We start from the raw sequence: 23,983 nt of genomic DNA, 5'->3' as shown, positions 1-23,983 counted from the left end.
GTTTTAACATGTAAAACAAGCGGATATTTTCACATCACTTTGATGTGTAGTGTACCTCCATTTTGGTAATTACCAACACTGGTATTGTGTTTTTTTACTTATTACGAATGTATTACTTTTAATACTGTTTCAACATGATCATGTTTGTTACAATCAAAATCTACTGTATAATTGTTTGGATAAAAATTGTTCTTTTCTATTGAGTGTTTATAAAATGTATATATATACACTGAACCCTATACCTTATCCTTTCAGAGTACCGCCCCTGAAGAAGGGCTTAAAAAAGCCCGAAATGCATTGGGCAGTTGGATATATGATGCATTGATAAAGAATGAATACAATTCTTTGACTTCATTAACTTTGAACAACGGTTAATAAACTCAAGTTATGCTTGAATAAATTCCGATTTACCTGAGTTTAATTTCACAAAAGAGATCATATCTCTGAGATTGAGTGCAAAACGAAAGACATTTTCCTATTCAGGAACGTGCTATCATTGTCTTTTCATTTGATCATTCAAGAGGTTATAGACTGGTAAAACAAGCTGCTTTACATTCCTTCAAGATTTAGCCTGAAGGCTGCTCTCCATAGCTACCACTAGAATAGCTTTCAATAAAGGTTGTCTTTAACCTATAACCAATAAGGGGTTGTTTGGACTGATACAGAGTGCCCACTATAACTAGTGGACAGCATATATCAGGCCAACTTCTCACACAGGGTTCGAATGAACCCTGTGTATCGTCGATGAATAATCCTCTTTTTCCGATATTGAAACTGGACGGTTCATATTGTATAGTTTTAGATTACGTACATTCGAACAGTCATGTTCGTAACTTTGCCATTCAGAAGACACATAGCTCTGCGTTATTAAACAACATTGTTCGCATAAAATATAAAACAACTTTTGATATTCCCAACAGCTTTTTAAGCCATTGTTTGGCTCCTGAGAGCCATGGTTTGACCGCATTCAGTGCGTTAGGCAATCAAAGACGATATACAAGATTGCCTACGGGATATAAGAATAGCCCTAGCATGTTTGCGGCACGCATTGTATCAATTTTACATGAGATTGACCCTAGTGCCTTTTCGTAAGTCAATGACATTTATTTGACTGATGATGAGATAAATTCTCATCTTCTGCGCGTTGATCGCATTGTCACACATTTTGCTAAATTGGGCTACAAATCGCACATTGCTTTTCTGGCAGTACTTTTTCTTGGTTATGAACTCAATCACAAAGGTGGGGGATTGGCTCCATATTTGTTTTGAGAAATGCGCTCAATTGCAGACTCCCTCTGCCCTTAAAAATTTGCAGTCTTTGCTGTTTTTTCTAATTTTGGTACAACATATATTCCTGATTATGCCCAGCATATCAAGCCGCTATACGCGTTGATACAACCCTCTTTCTCATCTTCCAGTTTGCTTCCGGAACATACAGCAGTATTTGAGGCTTTGCCATCTGATCTGCTTGCTTCTCAGTTCTTGTTAACGAAAGATAGTACTGCTAATTTGGTCATAAGGATTGTCCCAGGCGGGGTAGGTTTTACCTTCGTGACTTTCAATGAGGGGGACATGGTCCCCATTGCTTATAAATCGCATTTGTGTACTCCAGCTGAGATGTGTTTCTCTTCTACAGAAAATTTTTATCAGCTGTCCAGATGGCGATTCTGAAAGAACCCTCTTTGGCTCAGGATGAACGCATTTCCATGGTCTCGCCAGTGCCTGCTTTAGATGCGGTTACGAAGGCTAGTGTCTCAAATTCCAAAGCCTTGCATCCACATTGGATACAATAGGCTAGTTCTTTGACGTCGGCTGGTGTCAACTTTGTCTTGAAACTTCTTTCCAAACACAGGAATTTTCACAATGTGAACATGTTCATCCTACTCCTTTATCATGACTCCCTCTTGATCAGTACAAATGCATTATTTACACTGATGGATCTGCGTAGCCCGCCATTGGTTCTAAACATGCTTATTCTGCAGCCTACGCAATTGTGGCATGTTCGATTATTGATGGGGATTTCAAATCCTCCTTGGTGCACACACAATCTTTTGGGAATTGCACGGCTCAATTGATGGAGCTACATGCTTTGGTTTTGGCTCTTGAGTTTGCTTATTCGGACGTTCCTACACTTGTTGTGTGCGTTTCTTTTTCCTGTGTACAATCCTTCAATGACGACTTGTCGTGATTCTAAAAGTAGCGCATCTAAGCATAAAACGCTTTGGGTCCAAGTGGCTGCTCTTAAGGAACTTTTAACACTAATATGTTATCCATACTTTTGGACATCAACGTGTGAGAGCACACGCTGTTGGTAATTCAATGGCTGATGAGGCCGGCAAATCTGCAGTAGCCACTTGTTCAGTAGCAGCAGTCAGTAGGTCTATGACTAAAAGTGATGATGATATTCTAGCAGCTATAGAGGCGTCGAAGGATGGTACGGAGTTTCCCTAAGGTTTCCCTTCACGTTATACATACCACTTGTCATCTGATCAAATTCCATTTGCAACTATTCCATCTGTTAGGGGTCGGCTGATTCCCAAAGAGAACCGCAGACTTTCTTTGATCATAGCCGCACATGAAGGCGTTGCTGTGCAGGCCGGAGTGACAGCGACTATTTTCCTTTAACAGCAATGTTTTTGGTGGCTTGGTTTGTATCAACAGGCACGTAAATACGTTCTTTGCTGTGACATTTGTCAACAGATTAAGCCTTCAACTGTTTCGCGTCCACCTCACACTCAACTGTACATTTCAAATCAACCGTTTGGTTGTATTTATCTTCATTAATGCGGTCCTTTAACGTCTGATAATGCTTCTAAATATATCTTGGTTGCAGAGGATTCATACCCTAGAATGCTTTGGGTTTGGCCTCAACGTAGTGCTGACACTCGAACTGTTATATAAGATTTGTGTATCTTTGTAGGGACATTTGCCTGTGGCACCTTCCATATAGACCAAGGTCCTGTTTTTGCCTCTAAGGCTTACCGGGATGCGATGAAGTGTCTGGGGGTGCAGGTGCAATTCTCGTCTCCATGTCGGCCTGAGGGCAATTCTGTTGTGGGGCGGATGAACCATGACTTAAAGCAATCTTTGACAGCGAGGGTATTAGGTACTGGTAGGGGCTGGTTTACTCATCTATATGGAGTTCAACGTGCATTTAACAATCTCCCAAGAAGATCTCTGAGTGGGCGGACCCCATACAAAATGCTCTTTGGCATTAAAATGTTTGTGCCAGACCTTGATGGTCTAGACTTTGTGGCGACTGCCGCACCCTTTGATGTTGAAAACCATTGTGCTATGTTACAGGATCTACAAAAGGCTTTTGCTTCACAAGCAAAAGCACGGATGCAGCGGTGCTGATTCCGGTTTCTGGCTGACTTCCTAAAGTTGGAGATCTCATCCGGGAAAAGGTGGAGAACAAAAAAGAATTTGGTCCATCATACCGTGCACCGGTCTGAGTCCTTGGTTTGAAAGGCACCCGTTCTGTGATTCTGCCTCCACTACCTGGTCTTAAGGAGAATTGTTACATTTCAATCGAGCATGTCAAGCTACACCATATGGCCGATGCTGAGTAGTATGCCTAAAAGCGTTCAACGCCGGGATATTTCACTGAATCCGTCAGCTTCTGTTTCCTCGACGTCTAACCAACAAATGGAGGGGTAGATGGAATCTTCAATTGATTTCTTGCCTGTTTTACCTTCTACATCTACAACTGTGGATAATGAGTATACTTCACCTCCAGTTGAAGTTATAATTGACATTCCGGAGAGTACAATTCATTCATCTTCAAATGAAGAAAAACCCCTGTTGTTTCAGCTTGGGTCCAGTGGTTACTATATGGACCGTAATAGCTTTTCCTCTGATTCATCTTCGTTGTCATCATCAGAGGCAGAGCCCACTACACATACCAGTCTTTTTATCACCTGGTTCAAAAAAAATTCCCAAGTTCCGCCTTGCACATATGTCTGGATGGTGCTGACAATGGTGTTTCTCTTCATGTGGATTGGGTTTGTGACTATGGTTTTCCTTTTGATTCATTTATCATGACTCCCTCTTGATCAGTACAAATGCATTATTTACACTGATGGATCTGCGTAGCCCGCCATTGGTTCTAAACTTGCTTATTCTGCAGCCTACGCAATTGTGGCAGGTTCGATTATTGATGGGGATTTCAAATCCTCCTTGGTGCACACGCAATCTTTTGGGAATTGCACGGCTCAATTGATGGAGCTACATGCTTTGGTTTTGGCTCTTGAGTTTGCTTATTCGGATGTTCCTACACTTGTTGTGTGCGTTTCTTTTTCCTGTGCACAATCCTTCAATGACGACTTGTCGTGATTCTAAAAGTAGCGCTCCTAAACATAAAACGCTTTGGGTCCAAGTGGCTGCTCTTAAGGAACTTTTAACACTAATATGTTATCCAAACTTTGGGACATCAACGTGTGAGAGCACACGCTGTTGGTAATTCAATGGCTGATGAGGCCGGCAAATCTGCAGTAGCCACTTGTTCAGTAGCAGCAGTCAGTAGGTCTATGACTAAAAGTGATGATGATATTCTAGCAGCTAACGAGGCGTAGAAGGATGGTACGGAGTTTCCCTAAGGTTTCCCTTCACATTATACATACCACTTGTCATCTGATCAAATTCCATTTGCAACTATTCCATCTGTTAGGGGTCGGCTGATTCCTAAAGAGAACCGCAGACTTTTTTTGATCATAGCCGCACATGAAGGCGTTGCTGTGCATGCCGGAGTGACAGCGACTATTTTCCTTTAACAGCAACGTTTATGGTGGCTTGGTTTGTATCAACAGGCACGTAAATACGTTCTTTGCTGTGACATTTGTCAACAGATTAAGCCTTCAACTGTTTCGCGTCCACCTCACACTCAACTGTACATTTCAAATCAACCGTTTGGTTGTATTTCTCTTCATTACTGCGGTCCTTTAACGTCTGATAATGCTTCTAAATATATCTTGGTTGCAGAGGATTCATACGCTAGAATGCTTTGGGTTTGGCCTCAACGTAGTGCTGACACTCGAACTGTTATATAAGATTTGTGTATCTTTGTAGGGACATTTGCCTGTGGCACCTTCCATATAGACCAAGGTCCTGTTTTTGCCTCTAAGGCTTACCGGGATGCGATGAAGTGTCTGGGGGTGCAGTTGCAATTCTCATCTCCATGTCGGCCTGAGGGCAATTCTGTTGTGGAGCGGATGAACCGTTACTTAAAGCAATCTTTGACAGCGAGGGTATTAGGTACGTACTGGTAGGGGCTGGTTTACTCATCTATATGGAGTTCAACGTGCATTTAACAATCTCCCAAGAAGATCTCTGAGTGGGCGGACCCCATACAAAATGCTCTTTGGCATTAACATGTTTGTGCCAGACCTTGATGGTCTAGACTTTGTGGCGACTGCCGCACCCTTTGACGTTGAAAACCATTGTGCTATGTTACAGGATCTACAAAAGGCTTTTGCTTCACAAGCAAAAGCACGGATGCAGCGGTGCTGATTCCGGTTTCTGGCTGACTTCCTAAAGTTGGAGATCTCATCCGGGAAAAGGTGGAGAACAAAAAAGAATTTGGTCCATCATACCGTGCACCGGTCTGACTCCTTGGTTTGAAAGGCACCCGTTCTGTGATTCTGCCCCCACTACCTGGTCGTAAGGAGAATTGTTACATTTCAATCGAGCATGTCAAGCTACACGATATGGCCGATGCTGAGTAGTATGCCTAAAAGCGTTCAACGCCGGGATATTTCACTGAATCCGTCAGCTTCTGTTTCCTCGACGTCTCCCCAACAAATGGACGGGTAGATGGAATCTTCAATTGATTTCTTGCCTGTTTTACCTTCTACATCTACAACTGTGGATAATGAGTATACTTCACCTCCAGTTGAAGTTATAATTGACATTCCGGAGAGTACAATTCATTCATCTTCAAATGAAGAAAAACCCCTGTTGTTTTAGCTGGGGTCCAGTGGTTACTATATGGACCGTAATAGCTTTTCCTCTGATTCATCTTCGTTGTCATCATCAGAGGCAGAGCCCCCTACACATACCAGTCTTTTTATCACCTGGTTCAAAAAGACTTCCCAAGTTCCGCCCTGCACATATGTCTGGATGGTGCTGACAATGGTGTTTCTCTTCATGTGGATTGGGTTTGTGACTATGGTTTTCCTTTTGATTAATGGCAATTACTTACCTGTACGCTCTGCTGTGTGCTTGGTCGACTTAGTTCTGGCCCCTCACACTTCTTCACATAGAATGAAAAGAGATCAAGCCCTAGTAAATATTTCAGCCTTCCCAGTTGTTCATGGCATTGTTTGGGATAAAGTACCAATCGGTATCCATGGCCCGACCGAAACTTTGAACATTCCATACATTTTCCGTGTTTCTTTAGGCGATGTGGTTTGACCTGGAATACACTCCGATGACTGGGGTGTTAATGCTGTTTATTCACTGTTTTCTTATTTAAAATATTATACTGCAGGTATCCCGTAGATAGTACCAGTTTCACAACGTGTGACTTGTTGATCACAGATTTCAATTAGCTAAGCAGACTCAAAGTGCTATTGTTTCAACAATAACATGAATCTCCCCCTCCATTTTTGGAGAATTAATACACCAAATACTTAATTCGTTTAATACAGAGGGCCTTGCCCACTTTTTTAAACTTGTGGGAGCTGTACTTGTCACCTCCTTTCAGACTATTTTTGGAGTAATACCCGCTATTATTTATTCTACTTTTTCCAGCATCTTCGGAGGGTTTTCTCTGGTGCTACTGCTAATTTGTGGCGTACTTGTCCTTCTATTGCTGCTCCGCAATGGCTGCTCGATCTGTAAAGCTGCCAGACCGGGTAAAGTTGCAGCTGTACCGTGATCAGATGCGCCAGCTTTTTGGCTCCATGCCATTAAAGAATCTTAACGTTGACTATTGGCTGACCTTCCATTAAGCCTATTTTACCTGCGTGCAACCTGTGTTCCATTGCCTTCGGTGCCCTTTTCAATGGGCCCTGGATGTCTGCCTCTCCAATGAGACACACGCTGCCCTGGATTATCCACTGTTAATGTGTCAGTTGAAGGCCCATGACCAGGAATGTTCCATGGGTAGGCACCTGGTGTGCGATCCTCTACTTGGACCAACAGCAAAATTGAGTACCTGTGCTCTGGATCAGAGTTTCTTCTAAGTTTACACAGGTTGCCCTGATATGCTCCTAATGGCCTCTGGATATGAGGAGCATGTGTGCTCATTCGACTTACTTAACTGGATCGCATACCTTTTTACTATGGAAGGTTCAGACAACATATTGGAGTTTATGGAATTCCGCTTTTTCCACAACATTTTGGTCTCTGAAGAGTAGCTGTGAATGGATATGTTTTTGGGAACTACATTGGCTATTTGGAAGGCCAGGTACAGGCAGAAGCTGATGAAAACAATGCAATAATACAAGCCGGTGAATGGGCGTCCGAAGGAAGGTCATGTAAAAAGCAGAAGCTGATGGAAACAATGCAGTAATATGAGCCAGTCAATGGGCGTCCGAAGGAAGGCCTGGTACAGGCAGAAGCTGATGGAAACAATGCAACAATACAAGCCAGTCAATGGGCATCAGAAGGAAGGCCAGGTACAGGCAGAAGCGGATGGAACCAATGCAATAATACGAGCCAGTCAAAGGGCATCTGAAGGAATGCCAGGTACAGGCAGAAGCTGATGAAAGCAATTCAATAATACGAGCCAATCAATGGGTGTCTGAAGGAAGGCCAGGTACAGGCAGACACTAATGCAAACAATGCAATAATATGAGCCAGTCAATGGGCGTCCAAAGGAAGGCCAGGTAGAGGTGGAAGCTGATGGAAACAATACAATAATATGAGCCAGTGAATGGGCTTCCGAAGGAAGACAAAGTACAGGTAGAAGGTGATGCAAACAATGCAATAAAACTAGCCGGTCAATGGGCATCCGAAGGTAGGCCAGGTACAGGTAGAAGTTGATGCAAACAATCCAATAATATGAGCCAGTCAATGGGCGTCCAAAGGAACGAGAGCTACAGGTAGAAGCTTATGGCAACAATGCAATAATAGGAGCCAGTCAATCGGTGCCCAAAGTAAGGCCAGGTACAGGCAGAAGCTGATGCAACCAATGCAATAATACAAGCCTGTCAATGGGTGTTCGAAGGAAGGCCATGTACAGGCAGAAGCTGATGCAAACAATGCAATAATACGACCCGGTCAACGGGCATCGAAGAAAGGACTGGTACAGGCAGAAGCTGATGCAAACAATACAATAATACTAGCCGGTCAATGGGCATCTGAAGGAAGGCCAGGTATACCAGAACCAATATCAATATTGGAGCTCTCTGATGCCAGGTATACCAGGTTTCCTGCTGACAGCACAAATTATCTTGATAGTGTAGGGGAACAATCTCATTTAACATCTCTTTCTATACAATCACCAGCCAAATACCATCAATTCAAATACATTTTTATTGTATTACATGTCAACTTCTGAAAAGAAGCCTTGTTGTAGGCCTGGTTATCAACCAGTGTGTGGGCCATTGAGTTCCATTAAGGATCCCTCACTCTTCTGGAGAGAAGCCTTGTCCTAGTTCACAAATATTCAGGGCAGAGTAAGGCAGCAAGGCTCAGAAAACTGTACCACCCAGTATAGTCACTCATATGTCGCAGCTCATGTATTGCCCACCTCAAACGATCAGCTGCCACACGGTCATAAATTCAATACAATTTCAACAGCAAGATTAGAGGCAATACAATCTTAACGGGACATTTCAATCCGATGACTTTTTGTGGACGTGGGACTAACCCGATATGAATACTTTAACCAACACAAGAATTTGAAACGCTGGGAGCTGTATGGAGAGTCACATTTGATTTAATTTGAACCCAACTGTTGAAGGTACTTCCATGAATACTTGATGAATTGCTATTCCATGAAGGATGAAGAAGCAGTCGAAGTGCGATAGAGTGCTGGCATTACTGTTTCGAATTTTAAGATAGTGTTACTACATTACGTTGCCCTGATGAAGCCCTTGTAGGGCAAAACGCGTTGGCTGTGCCTACTTGTTATTGAAGATAACGAAATAAAGAACCTTTCTGCTTACACGAAAATACAGTGAATGGAAAATTATTGAACATTGAAACGTCCCGTTAAGAGTTTATTGCCTCTCATCCTTCTGTTGAAAAAGTCTTGTCCTAGGCCTGGTTATAACAGTTTGTGGGTCAGTGACATCCATTAATGATCCCTCGCTCTTCTGGAGAGAAGCCTTGTCGTAGGTCTGGCCATTACACAGTGTGAGGGAATCAGTGACTTCCATTAATGCTGCAGCGCTGTGACTTTCAATTATGATGCCTCACTCTTCTGGAGAGAAGCTTTGTCCAACAGCTGGTTATCACGAAGTGTGAGGGAATCAGTGACATCCATTAATGCTCCCTCACTCTTCTGGAGAGAAGCTTTGTCCAACGGCTGGTTATCATGAAGTGTGAGGGAATAAGTGGCTTCCATTAATGATCCCCCGCTCTTCTGGAGACAAGCCTCTTCCTAGGCCTGGTTATAACACAGTTTGTGGGTCAGTGACTTTCATTTATGATCCCTCACTCTTCTGGAGAGAAGCCTTGGCATAGGTCTGGTTATCACACAGTGTGAGGGAATCAGTGACTTCCATTAATGATCCCTCGCTCTTCTGGAGAGAAGCCTTGGCGTAGGTCTGGTTATCACACAGTGTGAGGGAATCAGTGACTTCCATTTATGATCCCTCACTCTTCTGGAGCGAAGCCTGGGCGTGGGTCTGGTTATCACACAGTGTGAGGGAATCAGTGACTTCCATTAATGATGCCTCGCTCTTCTGGAGAGAAGCCTTGTCGTAGGTCTGGTTATCACACAGTGTGAGGGAATCAGTGACTTCCATTAATGATCCCTCGCTATTCTGCAGACAAGCCTCATCCTAAGCCTGGTTATAACACAGTTTGTGGGTCAGTGACTTCCATTAATGATGCCTCACTATTCTGGAGAGAAGCCTTGTCGTAGGTCTGGTTCTCACACAGTGTGAGGGAATCCGTGACTTCCATAAATGATCCCTCGCTATTCTGGAGAGAAGCCTTGTCGTAGGTCTGGTTATCACACAGTGTGAGGGAATCAGTGACTTCCATAAATGATCCCTCACTCTTCTGGAGAGAAGCCTTGTCGTAGGTCTGGTTATCACACAGCTGCAGCGCTGTGACTTTCATTAATGACCCCTCACTCACATTTGCTTCGCCACTAATGGTCATACAAATCACATATCCCTAAATATAAAATGGCCAATTTAAAACTAGTTTGTCTTTGTGAAAAAGTAAAAGGAATGTAATCCTCCTAAATGTTTATGTGTTGTGTTATGTATCAGGGTGTGCGTGTGGAAGATTGGTCTCTGCCATTTCCCACCGGTTGGGTGGTGGTGATGGTGGTCAGTGGTAGGGAGAACTTGCAGGACTCGGCACTTGGATAACATTAACTCAGTGCAATGCATTGGTAGTTACTGCTTCTGTCTAATGAAGACATTTCAGTTTTTTGGTGAACCTCTTTATATGTGATGCTGGGCTTGAGAACGCCCTGGGTTTTGTGGTTCCACCCACACACAAGCCGTTTGCAGATGATTCAGAATGCTGCCTTCAATCATACTTGTAGTCTGAACAGCATCTTAATTGTTAACTCTATGCTCACAAGACAGCATCGACTTTTTAAGTCTATACATTCACTTCCCGAAATGGGTTTTCTTTTTTTTGCATAGACAAGCCCCAGAATCAGTTGTGTCCCTTCTCCCCTGAACCCAAGTTTGTTTTTGCAGTGCTAAGGTTCCAGAAACATAAAACAGGTCATCGACTTTCGAGTATAGCTCCCTAGACCAGGAATTACGCAGCCCATCTCAGAAAAAACAAGGCTTATATTTACCCATATCTAGATGATTGGCTTATAAAAGTAAACTCTCCTAAAACAACAGCAACAGCAACATTTTTTACATTTGTGGCGGATTCCCTAATACTGTGGATGATGGACACCATTATTTGTGTGTCGTCAGCATAAGACAACATCTCCAGCCCAAAGGATCTCAAAACCTTAGCTAGCGGGGCAACATAGATATTAAAAAATGACGGGCTCAATGAGGAGCCCTGCGGAACTCCACATAACAAGGAATGTGAAGCCGAGTAGAATTGGCCCATTTTCACTGTCTGTGCCTAATCACTGAGAAAGGATGCAATAATGCCAAGGGCCGTGCCCCGATCCCTATCTCCTTGAGACGTTCGACCAGCCTCAAAGGAGATAGGGTATCAAAAGCTGCAGTAAGGTTGAGAAGAACCAGCAATGTGGTGTGCCCTGCATCGACCTGAGTACGGATGTTAGTAAATTCTGCAGTTAATGCTGTCTCCGTACAGGGCCGAACTAGGAACCAAAACTGGCCCTGGCAAATTGCTCTGCCGTCCCCCCAGGGGTTGGGGATGCGGCGAGTTGTTTGCCACGGCCGGTTTCGGCCGATTTAGTTACAGCGGCCGATATTGCAGCTGAGCTGCAAAAACGGCACTGCAACAATATCAGCCCCAGGGGCCCAGCACCGGCCCCCAAGCTATAGCCAGTCTGGCCTTGTCTCCGTACTATGATGGCTTCTAAAGCCATGCTATGAGCCATCAAGTAGCTGGTGATCATTTAGGTAGGCAGTAAGGTGAGAATTTAAATGTGTTTCCAAAATCTTGGCTGGGACTGGTAGCAAAGACATTGGACGATCATTTTTCAATCCCGTTGGGTCCAATGAAGGCTTTTTAAGACTGGCTTAACCACCGCAGTCTTCCAAAGGGTAGGATACTGCCCCTCGGAGATAGCTACGTTAAGTACAGCGGTGAGGTGGGGAACAATAACTTCTCTACATAATTTTAGTACCTTTAGAGGGCATGAGTCCAAAGGAGAACCGGATGTAACTCCTTCTAGCAGCCGGTCCGTAACATCTGGAGACATGCGAGGGAAGGTGAGTAGCCTGGGTGCCTCCTCCATGCTTACACAATCATTCAGGTGGAGTTTGGGCTGAGCAGATAGAACCGCTTTAGAGTTGGAAGCCTCCAACAGAGAATATATATCTGTAATTTTGGTGTGGAAGAAGTTTGCTATTCTATCACAGAGTTCCTGCAAAACCTCCAATGGATCTGTGACAGGGGGGATGTGAGAGAGTTTATAACATTAAAAAAGCTCTCTTGAAGATTTAATCGACTCAGTGATCTTTGCATAATACATTCCTTTTTCTTCCATAATAGCCGCTTTATATTCCTTCAAGCGCTGTTTGTGTAACTCTCTACCCCTCGGCGCTAAATCGGTACGCCATAGCCTCTCCTGTTTGCGGCACTATTGCCTCAGCATTCTGAGTCTGTCAGAAAACCAACGAGCGGAGGGCTTTTTCCTAGCTGCATGGTGATTTTTAACGGGTGCTAAAGTGTCCATGGCTACTAACAGCTTTTTATATAATTCAGCTGCTTCCAGATTTGCATCCGGGTGCCTGGGAAGCTGAAAGTTCTTGAAGAGGTTAGTGAGTGCCTCCTTGCTAATAAGGCTACGATTTCTCCTTTCCTCCAATTTTCTACTTTCAGCTAAAACAGTCCCTGATGCCAAAGTCTGTAAATTAAAAGGAATGGCAAAATGATCTGACCAGGAGAGATGTATCGGCTCTCCCACCTTGATTTGCAGATCACTAGAAAAAATGCCATCTAATATATGCTCCGCCACATGGGTGGGGCTCATAACCAACTGTGGAAATCCGCAGCAGCTCAGGGTTTCCAAGAGAGTTTGAATGTCTTTACATAACGTTTTATTCAGATTAGAAGTTAAAATCACACAACAGTGTAAAATGAGACCTTCCAGGTGGGGATCTCAAAGAGTACTTATCGGAGAGTAGGATCAGCACTTATGTTGCCCCCACTTTTTTTCTGATGTTAACACTGGTTTCTGGCTATAGTCTGGCTGGGTCCCTGCTAATCAGGGCCCCAGCCTCTCTGTTCTCTCTAAACAACTTGGACAGCATACTAGATGCACTAGTGATTGGATACTGTGGTACCTTATGAGCCCCTAGTATATGGTACCTTAGGTACCAAGGGCATAGGTACTTCACAGGCCTACCAGGGGCTGAAGCATGTATTATGCCACCCCTGGGAAGCAGACTAAATCTGATACCACAGGCTTGCTACTGCAGCCTGGGTGAGGTAGTGTTAGCACTCCTCACTGAGATATAGGTTCCCTAAATCTCACCATACACACACATATAAACCTATCAGTCACCCCTAAGGCAGGCCCTATCAATCCTGAGGGCAGGGTGCTTGGTTTACAATGTGAGGGGGTGCCTCTGCATGAGCAGGGCCCCTCTGCAGCTGGCAGAGTCTATTCTCTGTGGCTGTTTGTGGATGCGGCTAAACCCTATACTCTTAAGTGCATTATAACCTCTCTGTAAATGCCAACTCTGGGATAACTGCATCAAAACATGTCGTGTTTGGTGTCAAACGCTTTGGAATCATACCCCCACACCAGTAACTGGCGTGGGAGTTATGATCCCACCCTTCTAGAGGGGAAGACATGTACCTACTGTGGAAACACGGTAGAAATCTGAAAGAGCCCTGGCATCACAAAATGGATGCAACCAGCACAGACACTGGGCTGCCCTCCTGCTGCTGACTGAAACTCGCAGTGCAGGAGGCCCAACAATAGGCATCCTGTCACAGGGAGGTGTCACCACCTTCCAGACAGGATTTAGTGTATTGGGGCTGGGTGGGTGCACTCCTAGAGTGCTTTGAAGTCCTGCACTGGGGGAGCAGTAGGCTCCTCTGTGCATATGCCAGCTCAAACCGGTTCAGGGGCTACCTGCCCCTGCTCTGGCATGAAACTGGACAAAGGAAAGTGGGTGTAACCACCCACTCCCCTGACCCTCCCATAGGAGTGGTCATAGAGCTAGTCCCTCCCTTTCCTTTATTATAAGTTAGGGAACCCTTGCCATTGCAAGTTATATATCCCTTGATGACGCTCTACAAGAAGAATCCTGGCCCTTTGACGTTCCACTACCTTTGGAAGACTGAAGAATCTCCCTTGGAATCAAGGAGCGACTCCCCTGCTTGGCAGGCACCAAAAACTTGAATCAACGGTCGCAAACTTTCCCGCTCCTGCTGGAGTCCGAAGTCCCTGCAGCCCCAGAAGTGGATTTTCTGACTTCTTCATGACCATTGTGAGTCCCCAGCAGAGCTGAGGCGAGTGGACCCCACGAGTGACGAGGAATAGCAATACCCAGGGACCGTGCACTATTATCGAGTGCAATCCCTTCACTACGTTCTACGAACTTGTGCATTGGACCACGTGTGTTCCAAGCCTCCAGCAGGATTTCCACCGAAGATCAGAGGCCTACCCCATCCCGAGTGACCATGGGCGCCTGTGAAGTGAATCCTCACAAGGTGTCTTCGCGATCCCTTGCTGGCTGGCTTGTGGGTCCCCTGAAGACTTTCTCATCAAAACAAAGGGCTCTCCTGATTGCCCCAGATGTGCCCTCACTTACCCTTGCTGGGTGAGTCCCTCAGACCTTGCCGGTCTGCACCGCTCACTTTCTTTAAATTCCAGAAGACTTCCTGTTGCCAAGGCTTGTTGGCTCCAATCCGGTTGCCGACACCTCAGTAAGCTGCAGACTTTGTGGGACACTGCAAATCCAGCTCCTGGTCATCATTGACACCTCCTGGACCTCGTGACTGAAGAGTCAAAACACCCTTGATCACCTGAAATCACCCGACTACCGTGGGCATCCATCTTGCTGGCCACCGGTCACTGGCAAGTGACTGTGAACACTGTCCCTTCTGCTTTCAGGTCTTCTTCTTCTTCTTGAATCCAGCCTTGGATTCCACCGGACACTTCTTCAGTCTTCACAAGCAGCAAAACTTCTTCGGCTTTCATTGAAAACGAAGACGCGACCCGACACCAAAAGACACCTATGCACCCGGCTTCCCTGGGTGAGGTAACTCGTGCACTTCGGTGCTCCTGTGGGTGTTGGCCCTCGAACTACTTACTTTGTAGTGGCTTGCTTATAAACTCTCTGGAAGTACCCTAAAACTTTAAAAATCCAACCGCGACTTGCTCCATTGAAATCAATAGGGAACCCGCGGCTGTGTTCTCACACTGCACGCATCTCCCGTGGGTCCTTTACTTACCTGCCTTGGGTGGATTAGTGAAGCCCCAGCGCTTCCGAAGGCCCTAGGCCTTGTCCCTTTGCAAGTCGACATTCCTAAACCTCTTTTTTAGTATATGGTCTGGTACGCCCCTAGGGCCCCAGCCATATTTGTGCTTGACTTATTGTGAAACGTTGATATTTGCATATGTTCCTGACTTCTAATCTCATAAAGAGATTAATAGAATGTGTCTAGAAATAAATACATATATATTTGATATAAATACCTGTGTGGTGTCCTTCCATTTGGTAATTCAAGACATTATAAGGTAAAACAAGCTGCTTTACATTCCTCAGAGACTTAGCCTGAAGGCTGCTCTCCACAGCTACCACTAGGATAGCTTTCTTTAAAAGGTTGTCTTAAACCTATCTACCATGAGAGTCGAATTGGACTGGTGCAAGGTGGCCACTATAACTAGTGACCAGCATATGCCAGGCCAACTTCTCACATTGGTGGGCAGCGTGTGGGATTGCAGCTTGCCATTGTTTTACCAGAAAATCTCTATTTGAATTACTAACTGAAAGCCACTCAAGGTACTCAAGGTACATATAAAAGCCAAGCTTAGTATCAATAAGTTCTACATATACACACTTTACTTACACTCCTGCTAATCTGCTATTTTTGCACAAAGAGCGCACTGGGCACTTTGTCTTCGGCGCCTCGCGCGGATCATTTGTTGATGCTTGCTGCTTGTGGGGGGAATCATAGACAGGACACCGCCATCTTGGCGGTTAGCATTCTAGCTTCTCTCCCTGGGGCTATAAATAGTCATGTTGACGCGACCGCGCCGCCGGCGCGCCAAAGGCAAGCCCGTCTGCGCCCGTCCGAGCTCGGTCCGGGCTCAGGGCCTGTCCCCCTGGTCCTTTAACATCAAACTTTGAAGCATATCCCAGGGAGCAGCTCATGGGCTGGGATCCTGAGGGGGGTAAGGCCTGCCGCCCAAGGATTATTCCTAAATTAATCAAGGAGGCACAGGTCGAGCGCTGCCCTAAGTGCTCTTTTGCCCTGCCTGGCATCACTGGGAATCTTAGTATTCCCCGTAGTAATATAGCCCATGCTAGGACCCTTCAAGCTACTCAGGCGCCACTTAAATGCCTTGTGCTCAATGCTAGGTCTTTAATCAAGCACAGTGTGGAATGTGATTTGTCTATGGAAGACCATAACATCAAATTAGGTTTTATAAGTGACTCCTGGTCTGATGAAGCTTCGGGCCCGATCTGGTTAAAGCTACTAGCCCCGGTTTCTTCTGCTTCACCCTTGACAGACTCTCCAAGAGAGGCGGCGGGCTGGCAGTCATTCATCATGACTCTCTCAAACCCACTTTCACTGAAGCCTCCAAGCAGACTTGCGAGGCACTGTTAATTAATATTCAAACTTCGGATCATGACACACTTAACACTATCCTCCTATATCGACCCCCAGGGCCCAGGGGTGCGTTTTTAGACTCCATAGGATCACTTTTGGAGGAAGGATTGTGCAACTAGTATTTCACAGTCATGGGCGATTTTAATGTATATCTGGAAGATCCGAACGACTCTGATAATATAAAACAAGTCTTGTATAACCACCACAAACCTCTGGTTAAGGCAATTATAACCACAAGGGCCTGGAAAAATATTGTTAATCTTGCTCTAGGAAATCTTCTACAAGGCTCACCATTGCCTAACGTAGAAGGAACCCCGACCATCAATACAGACTGGGTGGATTCTGCCTGCAAGAAACTAGTGCCAGGTAAACGGTGTATTCTCAAGCGGGCACTGCCAACTGCCCCGTGGTACTCTGAAAGCTTAAAAACTCACAAATTAGTGCCCAAAAAGTTGGAGAGAGTATGGAGGAGAGAGTATAGTAACTCTGGTCGAGAGGCCTACAAGGTAGGTCTTGCTAGTTATAAAAAACTGCTTTCTGAAACCAAAAAGACCTACTTTGGGTAACAAATTAGAGTTGCTGGATCCTCATCCAAAGTGCTGTTTAAAACTATTTCCATGCTAACTACTTCTCCCCCAAGACAGAAAGCCACTCAGAACTATGCGAGTCTTTGGCTGCCCTGTTCTTACAAAAGGTTGAAAATATTATTTCCTCCTTTACGTTTACGCCCGCAGCTACTAATGAGGTAGTGCCAATAGACCCGAGCAATTATAGACCCATCTCTCGTCTCCCCTTCCCGGGCAAGATGATTGAGAGGGCTATGAACGGCCAACTTAGCTTGTTCCTTCAGACCAACTCTTTATGAGACACCACGCAGTTTGGATTTCATGCGGAGCATAGCACTGAACTGGCATTAATAAAATCCACAGACGAGATCAGGGAGGCCTTAGATCAGGGTGGTGCCGCCATACTTATCATGCTGGATCTCTCGGCCGCATTTGATACGGTCCATCACGAAGTCTTGATGGACCGTCTATCAGTGGTCAGTGTCCAAGGCAAGGCTTGGGACCACCTGAAATCGTTTCTGGCCAACAGAACACAAACTGTGGACCTCGGTAGAGATAGTTCTAAGCCCTTCTCTCTCCCTTGTGGAGTTCCACAAGGGTCTTCGCTCAGCCTGACATTATTTAACATATATGTCGGTCCGCTGGCAGTCCTGATCAAATCCTTTGGATTCCAGTTAACCTCCTACGCCGACGACACGCAATTTGTGTTGTCAATCCAAAAAGGGTAAGAGGTTGAGACTTGCTCAAAGTGTCATAACGGCATGCAGGCGATTGCAGCCTGGATGGCATCAAACTGCCTCAAACTCAATGCAGATAAAACCGAGGTCATATTATTCAGGAACACTGCCAACCTCTGGACACCGCACTGGTGGCCGAATACAATGGACAGTTCCGGTAGAAAAGACGAAAAATCTCAGAGTGATTATAGACTCGAAACTTTCTTTTGATGATCACGTTAGCAGGGTTGTCTCATCCTGCTTTTTTATTCCTAGAATTCTCCATAAAATTAAATTCCTCCTCCCGGAAGACAGCCTGAAAACTGCAGTCACTGCGCTCATTCTGTCACGGCTGGATTACTGTAACAGTCTCTACATTAACATCCAGAAAAAACATCTGTCCAGACTCCAGATCGTGCAGAATGCGGCAGCTAGGATGCTCACAGGTACACCCAGGTTTGTCTCGGTGAGGGCGGGACTCAGAAATCTTCGCTGGCTCCCTGTGGAACTACGGATTCAGTTTAAGGCCATGTGTATAGTCTTTAAAGCCCTTAATGGCATAGGCCCCGATTTCCTGAAACATTCAATACAGTGGTATGTTCCGGGAAGAGCCCTGTGCTCCTTACAAACTAAACACGCTATTCTCCCCCGCTATAATAAAACTAGTTGGGGTGGCAGGAGTTTTCATCATTGTGCTACCAAGGCATGGAACAGCCTTCCCTTCCATCTCAGGAACTCAACAGAGCCTTCCCTTTAGGAAGGGATTAAAAACTTGGCTATTTACCTAAATGGTCATCTTAGCCAATTGTCATAGTTTCCTCTTTTTGGTAGGTAGCACACAGCGCCAGGACACCCCAGGGTAACAGAGCGCTTTAAAAATTTCAGTAACATAACATAACATAACATAACCAACGTACCTATAACCAACTATTGCCAGCCAAACCCAGAGCTGAATATAGAAGAGAAAAAGCAGGGACTACTTTATAAATAACAAATGTTTGTATTGCGGAAATCAGTAGTGTTGCAGCATGGAAATCTATCCACGCCTTCGCCAACCACTATTGTTCAGAGTTTGATACTCAACCAGAAGCTAGAGTAGGCCGGGCAACTCTTTGCAAACTTAGCAAATAAGGTTCTTTACTGTTTCTGTGGATGGACTATATTTTACTAACCGCTTCGTGATTGAGTCAGCTTGCTATTCTATTCTCACATTTATGACTGTCAATAAAGAGCCTACAATGCAGAAGGAAATATTAGGCACCTGTGGTCCGGATTCTGCATTGCAGAAATGTTCAATAAATGCATAACTGACCTGCCCTCCTCCCTGACTGCTCTTTTAAAGGATGGGTATGGGTGCATCTCTACATACATATGCACATAAGTATCTTGGCTTTGATTTTAGCCTTAAAAAGAGCTGGATTTGTGAGGTAATTGCCAGTACTGTGAATTGTGGGAAAAGGTGCCTCGCACACTCTTAAACCGACAGGGTCCTTTTTCAGATTTCCTGGCAATGGTTAAAGTAAGACAAAGGGGCTGCATTTTACCTTCTTGCTCCCTTTTAAAAAAGCATGCCTTCTTCTCTGCAAATGTATACCTCAAAGCAGTCATATGAAAATAAATTAAAAAGATTTATTAGAACATTCAGGAAATATGAAGCCTCTGATGGCCTCCATCTCACAGATACCTGGATAAGACTTCACGGATAAGACTCCATGGAAAAAAGACTTTCTTCAAATGCTATTCTGTACATGGAAGAACCATATAAATGAGAGCTCGAGGTTCTGCGCATGCTGCAGCAGCTATTCTAGTGTTTGGCACTATCATTGGGGACCTTACGATGCAGAACCAGAATTACAGGTAGGTAACCCTGTCTTCGTCATGACACAATTATTCCTAGTGGTGATTCTACAGTTAATGTAATCAAGTGTGCTTGGATGTTTTTTTATATACGTTTATTTCACAGAATGTTTCATTTCTTTTTGTTCACATTGTGCTAAACTCACAATGTGTTTTCCTGGTTTCATGTGCCTTCCTGCATCGTGTGGAGAAATGAATGAACAATTGCTGAGAAAAGACACTGCTGGGAATGACCATCTTTTGCGAGGAATCGCGCAGATTCTTGCTGAACCCATTTAGGTGGCTTTAGGGACCTGCTAACCAGTGATAAAGTGCTTGGGCTCTCACTTCCAGGTGTGGTAAAATTGGAATGCACCTAATTAGCATATTTAAATTACTTATAAGTACCTAGTAAATGATACGTTATATGCCCAGGGCTTGTAAATTAAATACTACAAGTGGGCAGGAGCACTCATTGTGCCAGCCACTAAAGTAGCTTATAAACCTGTCTCAGGCCTGACACTGCACCTGTAGGGCAGGTTAAAACTGCCATTCCAACCTGGCAAAATAAAGTTTCATAGGGCATGCTATTTAAAAAGTAGGAGGTGTACTTAAGTTGTCCATGTTGTGTCAGTGAAACCCCCGCCAAAGTCATTTTTCACTGTGGCAAGGCTAGCCTTCCCTATATTAAAAGCGGGCTACCATATTACATTTAATAATTGATAACTTCAGCTTGAGAACAACTAGAAAAATACTTCTTAGACTCATGTGAATTGTAATTTAAAATCCTCTTTAGGGGCGTGGTTTGGAGCGTCACGAGTGCTCCGGACCCCTTCGTCATCCGCTCCTTAATACACAGCCATCGATGGTCCCGGGCCATGTGGTCCGAGGGGCTCCCTGAACTGGGGCAGGCACTGAAGAGCCACAGCACCCACCTGGCCCCATGCTCCCCAGAAAACCCCCCCTTGCAGAGCTGGGATCGGGACCAGTCACGCATCCTGGGAGGCCTCGCTTGATCCGTCCTTGCCTTTGGCACCCTGCCGGCAGGGGGCCCCGCTGGGCGGCATGGCTTGAGATGTGTGTAGTATATGGTGTTTGTTAAGTTTATCTGTTTATCTCATTTCATGTTTCTTGTCCTTTTATAGAATGTATTGTATTGGAGTGTTGCCAATGCTCTAAATTCTCTGTGGACTGTATTTGTACCTTGTCTGGAATGTTGCTGTTTGTAAACTCTATATTGCATCTGAAGATCCAAGGATGAGTTAAGATCATTCGTGGGTTTAGCCGAATTTTATTCTAAATTTGTTAACAATTTCTTTGAAAAAACTCATTCTATGAGAAATTTACTTAAAAAGTTATATTCTCATGGTCCACGGAATGTCAAGAAGCATTTCTTTTTATTACAAAAAGCTATTTGTAATGCACCTAATCTTCAGGGATTTGATCCTTGTGCTCACACGTTTGTTCCTACTGATGCAAGTTCTAAAGGCCTCGGGGCAGTTTTAACCCAATTATCTGATAGTAAACAAGAGGTTGTTATCGCCTTTGCATTCAGGTCCCTTACTCCTACAGAGGAGAAGTATTCAGTAATTGGAAGATAAGACCTTTGCTGTTGTTTGGGGCTTAGAACATTTTAGAAAATTCTTATGGGGAAAAAGATTTATTGTTAGGACTCATCACAAACCCCTTACAAAATTACTTACCACTGATGGTCTCAACAGAGCCACGCCAGGATTGCCAGACTTTCTATGCATTTGCAAGATTATATGTTTGAAATTCACTATGTTCCAGGGGCTAAAATGAAATGCAGATTGCCTTAGCAGACTTTCCTCACCCCTTACAGAGATTGATTGTAATTCATGGAATGATTTCTCTGTTGCCAATGTTCTTTCTAACAGTGATCTCAAGAATAGCATTTCTCAAGAACAATGGTTAAAGGCTGATATGGATGACAATATTTTAGCTGATGTTAAGTCAAGAGTCTTTGATGGGTGGAACATTTCTAGTAAAAAGAATCTTCATGATGACATGAGATGTTTTTGGGAAGTTAGAGACAAACTTTCCATTCCTGATAATTTACTTCTTAAGAGGTAGCAAAATTATTCCTCCTGCTTCTTTGAGAGAACAAATCATACATTTATCTCATGAAGGTCATCCTGGGGGGGGGCGTGGCTTGGCTGCCGACGGGCATGGACGTGTGAGCAGAGAGCTCCGCATCCAGCCCAGCCAAAAATCCTGTTCAACCTGCAGCCCCGGTGTTCCAGACGCCTGGAGGGCAGCCTCGAGTGCTCCGGTCCCTGACCACGGCGCGGCAGAGCGGAGCGCGGCGCTGAGGACTGGCGCCGCGCTGAGAACAGAAGGTGGTGTGCTCCGAGGAGCTGAGTCCGGCCTGAAGTGGGGCGGCGACCCTGGTGACGGCGTGGCAGCGGAACCCCCGGAGGAGCTGATAGCGAGCCAGGAGTGGGCCGGCCGGCGTCACGCGGGCCATTGTGGAGGTGGTCTGCCGGGTCCTGGACTGCAGACCGGGCCGAACAGATGGACAGACTTTGCCTCGGGGGTGCAGTGAGGAGGTAGGACGGCGAACAACGGGGGTGCCTGCGGCTGTTACACCACACTGCAGGGACGACAGGCTTCGAGGAGTGGAGCGGGTCCTCCTCGTTGGGGCCCCTCAGGGAGCACGTCATTGGCGGTTAGAGGCAGGGGTGTGTGGGGCCTCGTAGCCGGAGTAGAGACCTGCCGTGACCACTGTGCTGAGGCCTTGCTCCAGTTGGTGATAGCCTCGCGGCCCCCTGATGGGCTCCCTGACCTGGGAGCATGGGCAAACCAAGGTCCAAGCTGGGAGCGAATCTAGCGGACTCCGTGGGCGACTCGCCTGGTGGCCGGGATGGCGGGACTCACGTGGATTCTGCGGTGGGGCTCCAGCAGCGTCAGATGGAACAAATCCTGCAGGCCATAGCGGATACCCGGACGGCGCTGCAGACGGACATTGCGCAGGTGTCCTCCGATCTGGGATTGCTACGCACGGACCACAGGAAGCTGGTGGACAGGGTCAAGCAAACGGAGGACGCGTTGGACTTGGCAGCTCCGGCGCAGAAGGCATTGGAGGCCCAGTCGGCGGACCTTCTCAGGAGGGTGGCGGTCCTCGAGAAGAGGGCAAAGGACGCGGAGGGACGTAATCGCCGCAACAATATCCGTGTGGTGGGCCTGCCCGAAAAGATTGAAGGAGGAGACATGCTGGCTTACCTGGAGACCTGGCTGAAGGAGGTGGTGGCGCCGGGAGGACTGACGCAGTTTTACACCCTGGAGAGGGCGCACAGGGTCCCGGCCCGGCCTCCGGATCCGGGCCGACCTCCCAGGCCGGTGGTGGCTCGGCTGCTGCACTACAGGGACCGCGATATCATTCTTCAGAAGGCAAGATCCATGGGCCCCTATCAAGTGGAGAATGTCCCGGTATCAATCTATCCGGATTATCCCATGGAGGTCCAGCGCAGGCGCTCCTCCTTTCAGGCGGTGAAAAAGGCGCTCCGGGATGAGGGCCTGCAGTACTCTTTACTGTTCCCGGCTCGCCTCAGAGTGGTACTGGACGGAAAGACATCCTTCTTTACGGACCCCGCGGCGGCCTGGAGCTGGTTCGAATTGGCCCGAACGGGAGCAGCGGCGCATGTGGACGAGGAGGGGCCGGCGGGGACCCGAGCGAGGGCCCGCCGCAACAGGCGCAACAGGACACGGACAACAGGGGTCCGATCACCGGGAGCATCCCAGACGGTGCTGGAGCGGCGGGCTGCGTTGCGGGCGGTCTCTGTGATATCGGGGGCCGCGGCCTCCCAGCCCAGTGAAGACTCGGGCTCCAAGAGGGGCTCGGAGGCCTCCCTGTCGGATGGCCCCGGAGAGGATGCGGAGCTGCTACCGAACGTGACCCCAGGGACGGCGGATGAACTGCTGGACGCTTGAAGGAACTGGGACTCCCCAGGGTGCAGTGAGAGGCGCAAAGCGGGAGTTGTATGTATGTGGGGAGGAGGGCCCAGACCTGGCTTTGCGGGGTTGGGAGTGTGATCGGTAACTGACGACGCCTTGCGGACCGGGGATTGTTACTGGGGGGCCCTGGAGTGGGGAGCTGGAGAGCGGGAGATTTGAAGGGGTGAGGAACACCGGGGGGGGATTTGCAGAGACTGGGCGCGGATGCACAGCAGGGGACAGTCGACCGGCCCGTCTGGTGCAGAGCCACCACCTCACCCTCACGGACATTGTGAGACGCTGGTGGCTACCAGAGTGTTAGATATT

At 46.3% G+C, this 23,983-nt stretch overlaps 1 protein-coding gene across 1 annotated transcript in view; it reads right to left on the bottom strand.

Annotated features, from left to right (window-relative positions):
- LOC146839149 (uncharacterized) overlaps window positions 1-23,983 on the bottom strand; it is a 258,618-nt gene that overhangs the window by 114,864 nt on the left and 119,771 nt on the right. The gene's annotated exons all lie outside the window — the stretch shown is intronic.

Source organism: Triturus cristatus, chromosome 4_2, assembly GCF_964204655.1.
Source record: "Triturus cristatus chromosome 4_2, aTriCri1.1, whole genome shotgun sequence".
Taxonomy (NCBI): Eukaryota; Metazoa; Chordata; class Amphibia; order Caudata; family Salamandridae; genus Triturus; species Triturus cristatus.
Note: the sequence above shows the minus strand (reverse complement) of the source record. Positions and strands in the feature narration are given on the sequence as shown.